Below are 15,262 nucleotides of genomic sequence, written 5' to 3'. Positions count from 1 at the left end.
CAGACCTTCCTTTTAATATCGATAAGTACAAGTTCTTCGTTAAAGAAGTTTGTTACGTAGGCGTTATTATTACTACTAATAGTCTTAAAATAGATCCGGAGAAGGTATTAGCTATTACTAACTAGGAAACACTACGCTGCCTTAAGGATGTATAAGCTTTCCTAGGTCTCGCTAACTTCTATCGGAGGTTTATTAAAGATTATTCTACTATAGCTATGCCGCTTACGGCCCTCTCCCGCGGCTAGAACAAACCTCCTCCTCTCCGACCTAAGTTCGAATAGGACTAAGCCTACTAGTTAGCATTTGATACCCTTAAGTACGCTTTCGTTAACGCTCTTATACTAATATACTACGACCCTCTACGCCCCTACGTCGTCGAGACTAATTTATTAGATCGTGTCTTAGCGGGAATCCTATTATAGCACGGTAAAGACTAGCTACTATATCCGGTCGCTTTCTTCTCTAAGAAGATAAACCCTGCCGAATGCAACTACGAGATCTACGATAAGGAGCTTATAGCTATTATTAAGGCATTCGAAGAATAGAGGCCTAAGCTAATATAGTTACCCGAGCTAACGAGAGTTATTACTAATTACAAAAGCCTAGAGTACTTTATAACAACGAAACAGCTAAATAGGAGACAAGTACGCTAGGCTAAGTTCCTCGTAGAATTCGACTTTAAGATTAAATATCGCTTAGGGACTTAAGGAGCTAAACCGGACGCCCTTACTCGCCGGACGTAGGATATAGACGCTACCGAAGACCTAGCTAACCGAAATCAACCCCTGCTTAAACCTTATTACCTCGAACCTAGTATGCTTTCGGAAGCGTAGCGTACCGGAGAACGATAAAGATTAGCTGCTATCCGTATACTCGGCGATAGCGAAGAGTCTATAGATAACCTAATCTAATCCGCATACCGGAAAGATAAACTCGTATAAGCGATTATCCTCGCTATAGAATAAGGCAAGGATCGGCTACCTAATAAACTTAAGGGCTATCGCATCTCTATTACCGATTGTAAACTTCGCTAAGGTCGACTATACTTAAAGGGACGCATATATATGCCTAACGACGAACAACTGCGCAACGAAGTGATTTAGTACTATTACTCGGCGCCCTTAGCTAGTTATCTAGGACGTAAACGTACGTACGACTTAATAAAACGAGTATACTTCTAGCCTTCTATATATAAAGACGTACGTAGGTTTGTATACAACTGCCGCACTTGCTCGCGATCTAAGACTATATATAACGGATATTAAGGGCTACTATAGCAACTTCTAGTACTATCTAGCGCCTATAAGGAAATTACCTTAGACTATATCGTAAACCTTCCGGAATGCGAATAGCTTAGTACAGTATATCGATATATCCTTACTATTACTAAAAGGCTTACAAAAAGAAAGCACTTTATACCCGTACCTAACCTAACGCCTTAGACTGCGGTAGAAGCGGTAGTAAGGCATGTTATTAAGGATTAAGGTGTCTTCGAGACAGCAATTAGCGACCGCGGCTCTTAGTTCCTTAACCTGTTCTACCGCAGACTCTATAAACTTCTCGGCGTTAAACAACATTTTAGTATAGCTTTCTATCTACGTAGCGATAGACAATTAGAACGCACTAATTAAGAGCTAGAGGTCTACCTACGGAGCTACGTTAACTACGTCTAGGACGACTAGGTCCGATAGTTGTAGTCGGCTAAGTTTGTAGCAAACAATGCTAAGAGCGAGACTACGTAGGTATTGCCGTTCTTTGCAACCTTAGGCCGATACCCTCGCTTAGAAATCCGCAAAGTAGACCGTGCTACGAGTAGAGTCGCTAAGAAAGCTACGTTAGTAAAGGACCGCCTCGCACTTTAGGAAGCAGAGCAATTCGCATCTAAACTTAAACGAATTTAACAATACTACGCCGCCGCTATTTTATATACGCAAGCAAGGAACGACTTAAACGACAACGGACAACTACTAAGAAAGTACAAAACTAGCGATTTAGTATAGCTCGACGCGCGCAATATCCGAACGAAACGGCCCTCTAAGAAACTAGACTATAAACAATTAGGCCCCTTTAAAATTAAGCGAGTCGTACTAAACACAACTAACGTGTACTAATTAGACCTTAGGCCGCAGCGCCGTATATACGATGTGTTCTATACTAATCTGCTCCGACCTGCCGCAACCGACCCTCTAGGCAACTAAGCATACGATATACTACCGCTAGACCTAATCGACGGAGAGGAATATTAGGAGATTAAAGAAGTCGTAGATAGCTTTCGCAAAGGCCGATAGAAGAAGTTGTACTATATAGTTAAGTAGGCAGGAGACGATAAGGATCTTTAGCAGTTCGAAGAGGCGGAACTTGTAAGACAAGCGGCAGAAGCAGTCGCGGACTTCTACTATAAGAACCTAGGTAAGCCGAAGCCGCATAGTTACAAGCTACCTAAGGGATAGACACCGGACAACGGCACTACTAGCCTTGCTAATAGGTAATATACACCGATCGGGAGACGACAGATAGACCTACTAGAGGAATACACTATTATAGTAGAAGGAGAGATCCGATAATTTCGCGCTTCTTCTTAGCACTACTATATACAAAGTTAGGCCGATAATTTCGCGCTCCTATACCTACTTAGTAAACCACTTAGCCGATGACTTCGCGACTAAGGCTTCTGCTATATAGCGTACCTCGCGGATAGGGTAGCCTATCGCGGTCTAACCTCTATTCGATATAACACATACCGCTAGAAAGGTTATATCGCCGCTAATAACCGCGAGTTACGGATAGAGGGAGTTAAGGACATACGAATAGACATCTTAAAAGGACATGTTATACTATCTCTATAGTATAAGATAAGGTTTAGAAGAGGGGATCGTATTATAGGGCTAGCCTTAGCGCACGCACTTATAATTAGTCGCGTGCTTTTTACGCTTCCTTCTTCCTTTACAGACAGTCTAATAATTTAATTACGTAACTGGAACCCGCGCACCGTATCATTCTTTAGCGACATAGACACTATCCCTGCCTTTAATACCTCGCCGTCGCTGTCGCTACTATATCTAACTAAGAATTCGATAACATTGCGGACTTTACGATCGGCTTCCTATCTTCTAGGGCGCAGGCGCTACTACTATAATAGCAGTAGTAGTAGTAGGACCTCTCGGTTTAGGATGTTAACGTACTAGGCTTATATACTTTTAATTTGAGCTTCGCTCCTTTTAGTAGTAGCTAATATATCTTAGCGTCGTTAATGTAGCGCCGCTAGCTCTAGCTCTAGCTCTAGCTCTAGCAGTACTATCTCGCCGCTCTAGTCTAAGTACGTAGGCACGTCGCTAGCAAGATCGCTCTTAGTAAGGTCTGCCTCTTATCTCTCTGCCTCCGCCTCCGCCTCCGCCTCTACCTCTAGCTTCGACTTTAGCAACTATAACTAAGGCACTACTACCGCTAATACCTGCTCTAGCTCTAGCTCTAGCTCTAGCTCTAGCTCTAGCTCTAGCTCTAGCTCTAGCTCTAGCTCTAGCTCTAGCTTAGGCTCTACTAGCTTAGGCTCCGAAGAAGAAGAAGGAGAAGAAGAAAGGTCTAAGTAGCCTACGTATTGCGCTACGCTACCTAGAGGCTAATAATGCCTACTACTCTAAATCTATAAAGCTATAGGCGCAGAGCTCAAACGAGACGCAGATTAGATTAACGTATATCGGCCGGATTAAAGAGACAGATAATAGAGAGCTGCGTATTCCTACCTGTAAGCGCTATATCCGCTTAGGGTATACTTGTCGTGTCTATACTAAGGAGGGCAAGACAGCATATAATAGTAGTGCGGCGAACAAGAAGTGCGGGCGCTATCGATATCGTAGAGTCGCTAACTATAAGTATATAGATCCTTGAAATGATACTACTGTCTCTGCCTGCTAATAACATGCTTTTATCTTCTATCTCTTATTGTATAGACTCTATTCTCCTATTTATAATGTTCTCTAATAGTGTCGCTCGGTATACTTCGCCTTGTAATATAATATTGTCGCCGGGTAATAGATCGGAATGTCGTCGCTAATGCTCTCTTACTAAGTCTACGCCTATGCTAAATATCGTTATTAGATGTAAGATCTACGCGCCTTAACCTATCGAGTTTATAATATAGGTATTATCCGCGCGCCTTAATCTACCTGTTTTTTTTTTCGATTTCCGAGATCTTCGGGATCTAGATTTCTAATTATTTCGAGAGCTATCCTTATCGCAAATACAGTGAAATTAAGGCGCGCGGATAATAGCTAGAGGCGTAGAAACAGTAGAATTAACTTAGTCGTTTCGAATCGTGCGGATCTAGGAAATAGCCTTATACGTATACGCTAACGGAAGTTTATGTCCGATTAGAACTTTTAGTAACTTTTAGCAACTTTTATCTAATCGTTAGAACATCCGAGGCCGACTATCTTCCGGCCTACCGACGTTATATACCGAACGCGAGGAGACAAGACATTGCAATACTATTAGAGCGATATTATAAAATATTATAAAGGACCTAGCTCTGCCGCCGATCGTATCGTATTACATCGCATTGCTTGCTATCTATAGGTCTATTATTCGATATATATTCGATACACGGTCGGAGAGTACGTAGAATACTAGAACACTAGTTACTATGCCTAGTAACGGCTCCCTTAGAGCGATTCGTTTATTAGTACGTACCTGTTGCTCGTTCTTCGTAGCGCCTTTAGTGCTAACTATTTATAAGAGCTCGAAGCCTATCTTCTACTACGAACACTCGAGTTTTATTAGAATATACTAGAAACAATAGGCCTCCGGCGGGAATTCGATAGTACTAAAGACGTATCGGGCGACTGTTTTTAGAAGCTGTATCTCGAGGCATATCGCAAGCTTCGAATAGTAGAGGGTAGCGACGAGCTCGAGGGATTCCTTAACCTTCGCCCGCGCGAGTTAGAAGATCTATAGCCGTCCGAGCGGTTAGAGTTAATAGAGAAGTATTAGTACGGCTAAGAGCGCGCTAGTTCTAGTACTATACGCTTTAAATGTATAAAGTATACTAATCGCGCCCGGTTATAAACGCGTTTGACTTTACGAAGCCTGTGTTCTGCTTTCTAATAATATCCTACTTATACTTCTACTTATAAAGAGTTATAACAAGCTATATAAAGCAGGAGACCACTTCTATAGCGGCTATAAGTATAAGCTCGTAGCTTAGTCTACGTCCAAAATGCCGCTATTAAGCTATCTAATCTATTCTAAGAAGTCTAGTATCGAGGTCTCTGTCTTAAGGACCGGAGGTTCTTAGTCGACTAAATTACCGCCGGCGGATAGCAGTAGATATAGTAGTACAGTGTAAGCTCTTAGTCCTTTAGCCCTTATATTAGTGCAGGCACAGGCGTAGGCACGGCACTGTTAGGCTTATAGTCTAGAGCTTGCTACGATAGTATATACTAACTTTGACTAGATTGTCGCTTACTAACCGCATTTAATGCGGATATTAAGCGACTAAGCGGTAGAAGGTTGCTTTCGATTTCCTAGAGAACTTGCTATTAGAGACTAGCATATTAATAAGATCTTCGCAAAGTTAATAAGGCAGGATGTTCGATAGCAGTATCTTAGTCTATAGTAAGTATAGCGTAGCGATCCTTTAGATCTACGTAAACTATATCTAATATAGCATCTAGAAATAAGGCTATCTAAAGCTAGTAGACACCGAGCTAAACCGAACTAGAGACTAGACTAGCAAGCCGACCGAAACCTAGCCTAGACACTCGACTAAGAGCTCGTATAGCGAGCGGCGTCTATTAATGTTAATATTGTTATTATTATTAATAATAATTATAGGAGGCGGAGGCGGAGGAGCATTAGTGCGGCTATAGATCTAGTTAGCAATGTCCTAATAGAGCATAGCTGTCTATATACACTTTACTATTGCGTAGCGAGTGTAGAGGCGTAGTGCTAGTAGCATTAATAATGCTACTCTTATTCTGCGGGAAGTTAGCGATGCGCGTAGCGCGTAGTATAGAGACGGCTAATATATATTAGCACTAATCGCTTAACGTCCTCTTATCGAATATACTAGAGCGTATCTTGCCGTTAACGTAGTTCTTATATTTAAGGTAATGTTGTATACGATAGTAAAAGGGTATACGCAATGTCTAAGGAGAAAGGAATGTAGAAGCGTAAGAGTCGACTTATATCGTACTAGCAGTATGAACTTCTATTGTGCTATTGTTAGAGGTAAGGTTAAGCTTATATAATAGGAAGTATCGTCGTAGCTCTATAGTTCGACAGAAGTAAGCTTTTACTAACTAAAACACATTAGCCCCTCGTATAAATCTATATAAGGGGCTAATATAGTATTCCTAAGGCTGCTCTTCTCGGTCGGTAAAGCGAAGTAATAGCGATTTCGAGTAGCGGTCTTAGTATTACATACTATATAGTCCGAGCTAGCGATAGTAGATATATACTACTATAAGCAAGGACGAACTGTTAGCTCTTCGGAATGACCGGCAACTCTTTAGTAATAGCTATAGCTAAAAGTGTCCCTATCGATGTAATTTATTAATCAATTCTAGTTAGATCTAGTATTCTCTACCTATAGAACCCCTTTAATCTTCTTAAATTTTATTAGATATACCGTTCTTCGCTCGTAGGGCTACTCTAATCTCCTATAAGACAGCTAATACTGCTCTCTGCCTACAAAATCGCTATACTATTCCTAAACCTGCCCTCCTATATTAAGGCTATTAAGCGCCATTCCGACTAGCGGCGCCTAATAGCGATCAATTTGATACCGACGGACCTCGTACACTCCCGCTATTTAGAGGTTACATTAAGTAAAGCTGTGTTTAAAAAGGGTCGGCAAAGAAGGATATATACTTATTAATATCTAGACGCGATCGGCGTCGCAATCGTCCATTTCTCGCATTCTATATACCTATTAGAAGCCTAAACTATTGTATTTATCGTGCTCGAACACTACTATTTACATATCCCTTTCCTAAACTAGTAACCCGCCGGACTACTATATAGACGCAAGAGGCTAAGCTATAAACCTTTCTAGGCCTACTATAGCGTTACCTCCTCTACTACTGCCTCCGTTGCCGCTACTACTATCGTTATTACGCCGGGAGCCTAGAAACTTTAGATGCGACTATGTTTTATCCGAATTCCTTAGTTTGTGTTTACTACTACTATATTGTCGACTGCCCCGAATATAGTAATTATAGCGAGTAGCATCGCCGCGGCTAGCCTTATAGAAACGACAATCGTTTAGGTCTCGAGTACGATACTGCTCGTATCTATTCGTAGCCAGCTCGCCGTTAGCATAGGCTAGCCTCGATACTGCTAGTCTTAATAATAACAAATGCGGTTAGTGCTAGAAGGTTAGTTAGACTTGCGAAGATTAGATATTTGTTTAGCGTAGTAAGTCCTAAAATATAGCAGTAAGACGCATAATACTACTACTGCTAGCTTAGTTTCTATTTAGTCTTAGACTTAGTCTTAGCTACCGGCTTCTGCTGCTTTATACAGCTTTATAGAATGAAATAATACTTGCTAGCTCTCGCATTAATATCTGCTTTACCTCTCAAGTTTCTAGTACTTTAATACTCCTTTAAGTACCGTTAGGTGTCTTTGCGATATAGCATTTAAGCCTAAGCGCATTAAGCGTTAAGTAGTATCGTATTCTGTATTAGTTGGTATACTAGTTGTTAACGACTACTTATATTATCTGCTCCTATATACTGCTAGATAGCTTAGCGTCTATAGCATTGCCGTTATTTAGACACTTAGCGAGATCGAGACCGAGAGTACGTCCGCCGTACGAGAACTGTAGCCCCGGAGCTTCTCGATAGCGGTACTAGCGTATAGTAGCAGCCTTACCGCGAAAGCTATATCCGAGGCGGCTTAAGAAGCCTTACTAGCTACTAGCGTCTACTACTACGTATTAATCTCGTCGGTCTTCTGCCTATCGTATAATAATTGCTTATAGAGTAACACCTAGAAAACGGCGCTGTCGGCCTTGCAAATCCAGATATTAAGTAGTACTATCGAAACGATGCTATCGGCTACGGAGAATAGCGTTTCCAATCCGTGCTGTCTAAGCAATGCTATCGGTCTTAGAGATTGATATTTCTAAAGAATGTAGTCGGCCTTCGAGCATAGCGTACTTAATATAAGTGCCGTAAGCGGGCACTAGATATCTACTAATTTGCGGCGCTCGAATATATACTTCCTTTACGTAAATTACTGCGAGGGACGAATATATTCGAGTATAGATTATCGCGTACGCCGTGCGGTTAGCAATTCTCGTACGTATATAGACCTAGAATGTATTGCTTTCGCTACTTAAGATTAGCATTCGGATACGCTTCTCTGCTTTTAATAGTAGTATCCTTCTATTGCGTTTTAAGATTATTATTCGAATGCGCTTCTTTTGCTTTTTAATAGTAACATCCTTCTTCTCCTGCTCTTATTAAGCCTTAGCTAAGTTATTAATAGCAGCCTACTCTATTAGGAGTCTAACGTTCAAAAAGTTGCTAAAAGTTGCTAGAAGTTGCTAAAGGTTTCGGTTAGAGAACTTTAAGGAGAGTGCGGATTAGGGAAACACCTAATTCTATCGATAGAGCAAGGATCCGAAAGTTACTAAAAGTTGCCGAAAGTTGTAGTTTAGAGACGCTAAACGGATCGGGCGACAATTTACTCGCCGTAGATTATTTAAAGCGCCTTAGTAGTTTAGCGAAGAAATCGCTTAGTAGGCCTTATATATATACGTATTCGATGCGTTGCTATAGGTTGATAATAGACTGTTTAGGCTAAGTCTCGAGGTACTAAGGTAGTGTCTATCGCGAATACGGCTTTTATAGGCTCGTTACGCTCCTTAGGTTATAGAATGCTAGTTATAGCATCCCCTTAGCGACACTTTTCCTAGGAAATATTAGGTATTTTGTCGCCGGTAGCATTGCTCTTGTCCTTACCCTTAGCCTCTGCGTTATTAGTTAGCTTTTAGCGTGTGTTAGATTAAGCGTATAGGCGCGACGGAGCCTCTATTAGTTTATATAAGAGGTATACAGATTTGGCGAGGACTTCTTCTTATATTCGCCGGTCTTGCTGCATTATTTCCGCTTTATTAGACGAGTACTTAGGACGTAATCGTTTATCTCGAATTAAGGCGCGGATGTTGCTATCTCTCGGAACTCGCGGTCGATCTTATATCGGTAATCTCGGTGTCTTGCTACGATTTAACTACAGTCGAGGGTCTGTATTTCTAATATAAGGCTTGCTTCTATACTCTATCGCGTACAAATAAGTGCCGAGAGGTTTGCGTATATATATAGTCTATTTGCTAGCTGTCTAAAGTGCTAAAATCTATAATATTATAGCTAACATTTACGTCTCTTATACTAAATACTGTAAGGGAAGGATGTGTCTAGTATACGATCGTAGAGAATGTTAGGCGACAAGTCTAAACGCCTATATCTCTCGTTTATCGATACCGATCTCGATCCCGTTATTAGCACCCTCTATTATAGTATACTTTCCCGTCTCTTTCTGCCTACGTCGCCGAGTACTCCTATCCGTAGTAGGAATCTTTGCTTTTACTCTACGTCGTAGCGCCTTCTTTGCGCTAGGCTGTTTCCTAGAGTCCTTAGGTAAGTTAACCTTCTACTTTTTAGATTCCGTTTGCTCTCGGTTCTCTTACGAAAGCCTTTTGTGCTAAGGCTGATTTAACTGCCTGTTAAGAGCGGCCTAGTTATTAAGCTTAGCTAGCGTAGAATGCGGAGCTAGAGGAGGATTTATCTAGCCTTTCGGGGTACTCGGCGGGTAGGAGGGAGGCTTTCTTATTAGCGACGAAGGCGATGTCTCGCGTACGTCGGTCCTACTACTACCTTCTATACGCGAATCCGTAGTACTACTACTAGCTCTATCTAAGCTTGATTTCTACTAATTAGCCTAGGATTCGCCTTAAGACGGCGGGATAGGGCTGTCTTCTACTACGATAGCGTCCTTTAGATCTGCCTTCTCGATATATCCTTCTTACTATAAGCTAACTTCCTTCGGCCGTTCTTTATAAGGCATCGCTACTACTCTAGATTTGTATAGCTCGAGAGACTCCTCCTTAATCGGCGTAGTAGAGTCCGGTAGGTCCTTAATAGTCTCGATAGCATCGGCGGCGGTATCGTCTTAGGCCTAGCCGAAGTTATTAAGGTCTAGCGTTTCTTACCGCCTCGATATTTGTTGCTCTAGAGCACGTTTAAGACGGAGCTCCTTCTTCTTTGCCTTAGCGGCCTCGTATAATCGCCTAGACCTCTTATCTAAGCTAAGTATATAAATGTAGAGCAAACGATTATACTCTTTATTCCCGAAGGTAGCGATCTATTCGTCGAGGGGAAGTATACTATCGATTACGAGCTCGCGCGGTATATTATTAGTTTTGCCGATAGAACTAATAAAGAAGTGCCGATAGTAGTCGTTAACTTCGGTTTCTAGATTGTATTCGTGCTTATTAAGGATATAACGCATAAGATTACCGTTAGAGAATCTATATATATTATCGAGAACTAGCCCGAATTGCTTATCGTATAGCTATATAGGTTAGCTGTCTGCGTAATCTAGCACGCCCTATTCGTCTACTACTACGGAGCTATAAGTAACTTTAAAGATAGTACGGTATGTCTTACGCGCCGCTAGCTAACTTGCTTCCCTACTTGTAGTAGACGCCTACCTAGCCTAATACGCTCGAAAGGTAGGAGTTCGCTATAGCCCGGTATTAGGAGTATATACTTATAGTGCTAGTAGTATTATAATATTATTCCGTCCGAGGGTACTTACTCTACTAATACTACCCGACTAATCGTAGTTCGTAATAGTCGCGGCATTCTTACGGCTAATATACCTTTTCTAGAGTTAGGCTCCTGCCTCGTTAGCTATAGAATAGCTAAAACGCTCGACTAGCTATAGTCGAGACAGTCGAGACGACGATAAAGCTGCTAATATAAAGATAACTAACGGTGCCCGACTCTGCTGCTACTGCGATAGAGGGGCTAGAGATAACGATCGGACGACGTAGGTATTGCTACTAGACATAGAAGATTGCCGGTTTAGTATCGGAGTACCTACTACGGATAGACCGGTTTGCCGTAATATCGACTGCCGCTAAATAGCTCTAAGATTATCCTAGAAGGTCTGCGGGTTCTAGAAGTTGCAATAGGGGCATCTAGGCTTAAAGAAATCGGCCTACTCTTCCTCGTATATAAACCCCCCTACGGTATATACTCTATTCTCGCGCTAGTACTCTAGTTTATCGAGACGGTTTAGCGATTGTTACGGCCTTCGTAGAGGCATCGTAGTTAACTGCTCTATAGCCTTAGCCGATATATACTAAATAATAGGATAAGAGAGAAACGGAGATCTATTAGGTTTATCTAACTATCTACGTATAGGAAGAGAAAGGGGGTATATCGTAGCTCGCTTACGCGATTAAGAGGTCCTTACTGCTAGCGGTGCTGCGTCTTCGTTAACTAGGATGCACACAAGCACGACAGTAAGTCTTAAAGGGCGCGGTAATCTTGCTCGAGGCCTAGTAGCTAATAGGATAGAGCGTTAAAGAAGGTTCGAGGGGAAATTGTGTTCGATATGCTAGCGGTGCTACTAGTAATAGACGATGTTAGCTACTAAGTTAAGCTCGTAAACTCGACTAGAATAAGAGCTAGCTACTAATTCTTAGGTTAGAATAATTAGGCTCGTCTATAAATCAAAAGTATAGCTAAAGTGCGGCCTGTCTTTACCGTCGCTATTATCTCCCTACCCCTTATCGTCGGCACTTATATAACCTATATTACTACTAGAGTTATTGTCGTACGGGTATAGACCGTCTAAGAGGTCCGCTAAGTGCTAGTCTTCGGGACGAACGCGCCTAGTATACCTCGTCTAATTAGCCGCAGTAAAGACTATATCGTTATCGCGGTTTAGACGCTAGTACCTAGCGTGCCTTAGTAGCTCCGACTCGGGTAGATCTTAGCCGCTTACAAATAAGGAAAGCAGTGCTACGCGCAAACGTATATAAGCCTATATATAAAGCTGCTAGTATTCGATATCTACCTTACCGCCCTATAATAGTATTATAAAACCTTACTCTACGAGGATAGTTGTACAAGTATATATTGTAGCTTCGGGTAGGTACTTATCGAGGTTAAAGCCTTCGAGATCTGCTTTTATATTAACGAGAAGCTCGGGTAGTACTTAAACGCCGAACTACTCTACGCCGAACCTATATAGATGCCTATCGAGCATAACCGGAATACTAGAGAGTACGTTATCGCCTTAAGCTCTAATCTTGTAATAGTTCTACAAATAATAGAATTCGTCTATTACGCTCCTTATAATCGGTATATATACGAAGAGTATAGCGATCCGGTCGTACTTATCGTTAGGTAAGAATGCCCCTTATAGATTAAGCGCTAGGAAGAGTTTGCGGAGACCGGAGAGAGCCTTAGCCGACTAGCCCTAGATGTGCTTAATCCTCTAATTTATGCGGCTTGTGCTATAGCGCACTATCTCGCTAAAAGTTAGTACTATTAGCTCGATGTCCTCTGCGGCCTCTTTATTATACTCGCTATTTAGAGTGCGGCGGATCGTAATATAGGCGTTAGTAGCTATAGTAGTCTCTAGTCTACGGTCGGATTGTAGGATTAGCGGGGCATATCCGAGTGTTTTAATAATCGAGACATATTAGGCTATAACCGAGACTATAGTGCGAGTAGTAATACTAACGTACATCTATTTAATTATACGTAAGAACGTATCGACTGCGCTATATATTTCGAAACCCTAGACTTCGAAAGCGCAGTATATATCTATAGACTAGGAATAGTTCGGTCCTAGAGACGGCTAGCTAGCCCTAGGTTTAAGGCATTAGCTTCGTAGATTAGTAGATTTGTGCTATATATACTATTAGCGTCTTATGCTGCGACGCCGCCTTTCGATACCTGCTAGATTAATTTCTCTAAGCGCTCTATAGATGCGATTACGGCCGACAATATTGTAATTCTAGCGCAGATATTAGTAGAGATTTCGTCGTCTGTAGTTATTAACTCTCTTACGTTATAGCTCGGTCCGTAGAATTTCGTAGATACCGAGTAGGTATTCCTCTTCTATACTTTAAGGAATTTGTTTATAAAGCTAGAGAGACCTCCTAATGTCGCGAAGCCGTCGGAGCCTAATATTAATGCTGTCGTCTTAAAGATATCCTTAAGCTTTAGCGTTAGATACCTGCACATAGTAGAAATAGAACGCGATACGTTGCTTAAGGATTGCGATATTATATATATAGTAATTCGATGCTCGATTTGGAGAGGTTATACCCTATGTCTTTAGACGTACTCGGAATTAAGAAAGCCTAATACGTGTTCCGAAATTGTAGTAAAGTGTAATAATAATGTCCTAATGCGTCGCGCTACGGTCTATCCGAGTTTCTATCTAGGCTCTAGCGAAGTTAATATTAATTAGAGGGCGACTAGCTATTATAGAGTATTTGTATAAGCGTCGAAGAGAGCGTCGAAAAGAGCGTCGAAGAGGGCGCCGAAGAGGGCGCTAATAAGAGCTTAGTAATAACCGAATGCGACTAGTCTACTACACTTATGCCGCTTGCTCTTTGCCGTACTAGAGGTCTAGATTAGCGAGTTAGCAGACTACTAAAAACGTAGTTCTATTTAGTATATTACATAGCGCGTAGTAATCCCTATTAGCAGTATACTCTAATAGGCGTAGTTTTGTTATAAAGCCCCGGCGAAGGCGCGGAAGGCTTAAGTTAGTAGCTAAAGGCTGTCTGCTATAGATTCGATCTACTAGTAATAGGCGGCGGTGCTACATCGTTAGCGAATTATACCTAGATTAGCAAGGGGTAAGTAACTCTAGGTATTAAAAAGCGTAATAGTTGCGGGCTTATAGTGCCCGCGAACGATGTTTATTGTATTACTATAGCCCGGCTAGGCTATACTATAGTAACGCTTGTTATCGAGTCCCTTACGAAGTATGCTACCTGCTCTTAATTCTCTATATTATAACTACCGCGATAAAGGCGAAATTAGATATTACGGTACTCCTCCTATATCCCCTAATAGTGCTTAGCATTACGTAATCGACCTTTGTAGTCCGTCCCGCTCGAGATCGTACGTCTTACTAGACAGCTCGTATCTATAGTATTAATAAGCTGCTAGGCAGATCGAAGAAACACTACTATAGGAGAGTAGATAGAACGAGCGTATTAATGTCCCGCTAAGCTACCTTAGCTAGAGGTTAGACGTCGTATACCGACCTTGCCGTACTCTATCCTACGATCCCTCTAAGTCTAACTCGTACGGTATATTAGCGTTCTTCTCTCGATTATGCGGCTAATACGCTAGTAGTAACGTTAAGTATCTCGGTTTCCGCTCGGTTAAGATTATACGCGACGCAGTTGTCGTAGAGAGTAAAAGTATTACAGTCGTCCTATACTAGCGCGGCTTTCGAATTTATCGTTTTACGACAATACTAAGATTAGCATCTTATAGCCCGAATCCTCTAAGCACCGTTATAGCGATGCGTAGGAGGAGGATATTAAGTGTTGCTAATATAGATCTAAGCGTCGCCGAGAGGGTAAAACTCCGTAGACATCCTAGTAAAAGCATTCGCGGACTGCGCTTAAGAAAAGAGTAGGATATCCGCGCTCCGAGCGACGAGGCTAAGATATTCTAGACTCCGACGTACGCTAGCAGTATATTATATCTTCTTCTCGTAATCTGTAGCTAAAACTAGTTTCTCCTTTAGCGGTATAGGTAATAGGCCCTTAGGCTGTTACCGACGCGATAGCGCTAAACACATCCGTAATCGCTTGTCGATACGCCTTAAAGACTAGCCGAGCGGGCGTAGAACTGCCGTTATTGCGAGGTATCGATTCGAGATATAGTAATAGACTTACTTAGTATTAGACTTTATAAGAACTTGAAGTATTGCGTTAAGGCGAGATAGGGTTCGAGAACTTTTATTAACTTTTAGCTAATTAGAGCGCCTCGCTTCTGCTTCGAAAACACGGCAAGGACTTGTATATATAGAACAAGTCGTAATGCTGATTAGATACTACTATACTTAGTTACAGGTACGACACTCCGCTAAATACTATATATTCGGCGCTTCCCTTCGACGCGACTATAACTACGAACAAGCCTTAATAAAGCCCGCTATTAGATTTAAGAAATATAAGTTCTAGCTAGGTATAAAGTGGATACTACATCTA

Source organism: Pseudocercospora fijiensis (genome assembly GCF_000340215.1).
Source record: "Pseudocercospora fijiensis CIRAD86 unplaced genomic scaffold MYCFIscaffold_5, whole genome shotgun sequence".
Classification (NCBI taxonomy): domain Eukaryota; kingdom Fungi; phylum Ascomycota; class Dothideomycetes; order Mycosphaerellales; family Mycosphaerellaceae; genus Pseudocercospora; species Pseudocercospora fijiensis.
The sequence above is the reverse complement of the archived record's forward strand: the minus strand, read 5'-3'. Positions refer to the sequence as shown.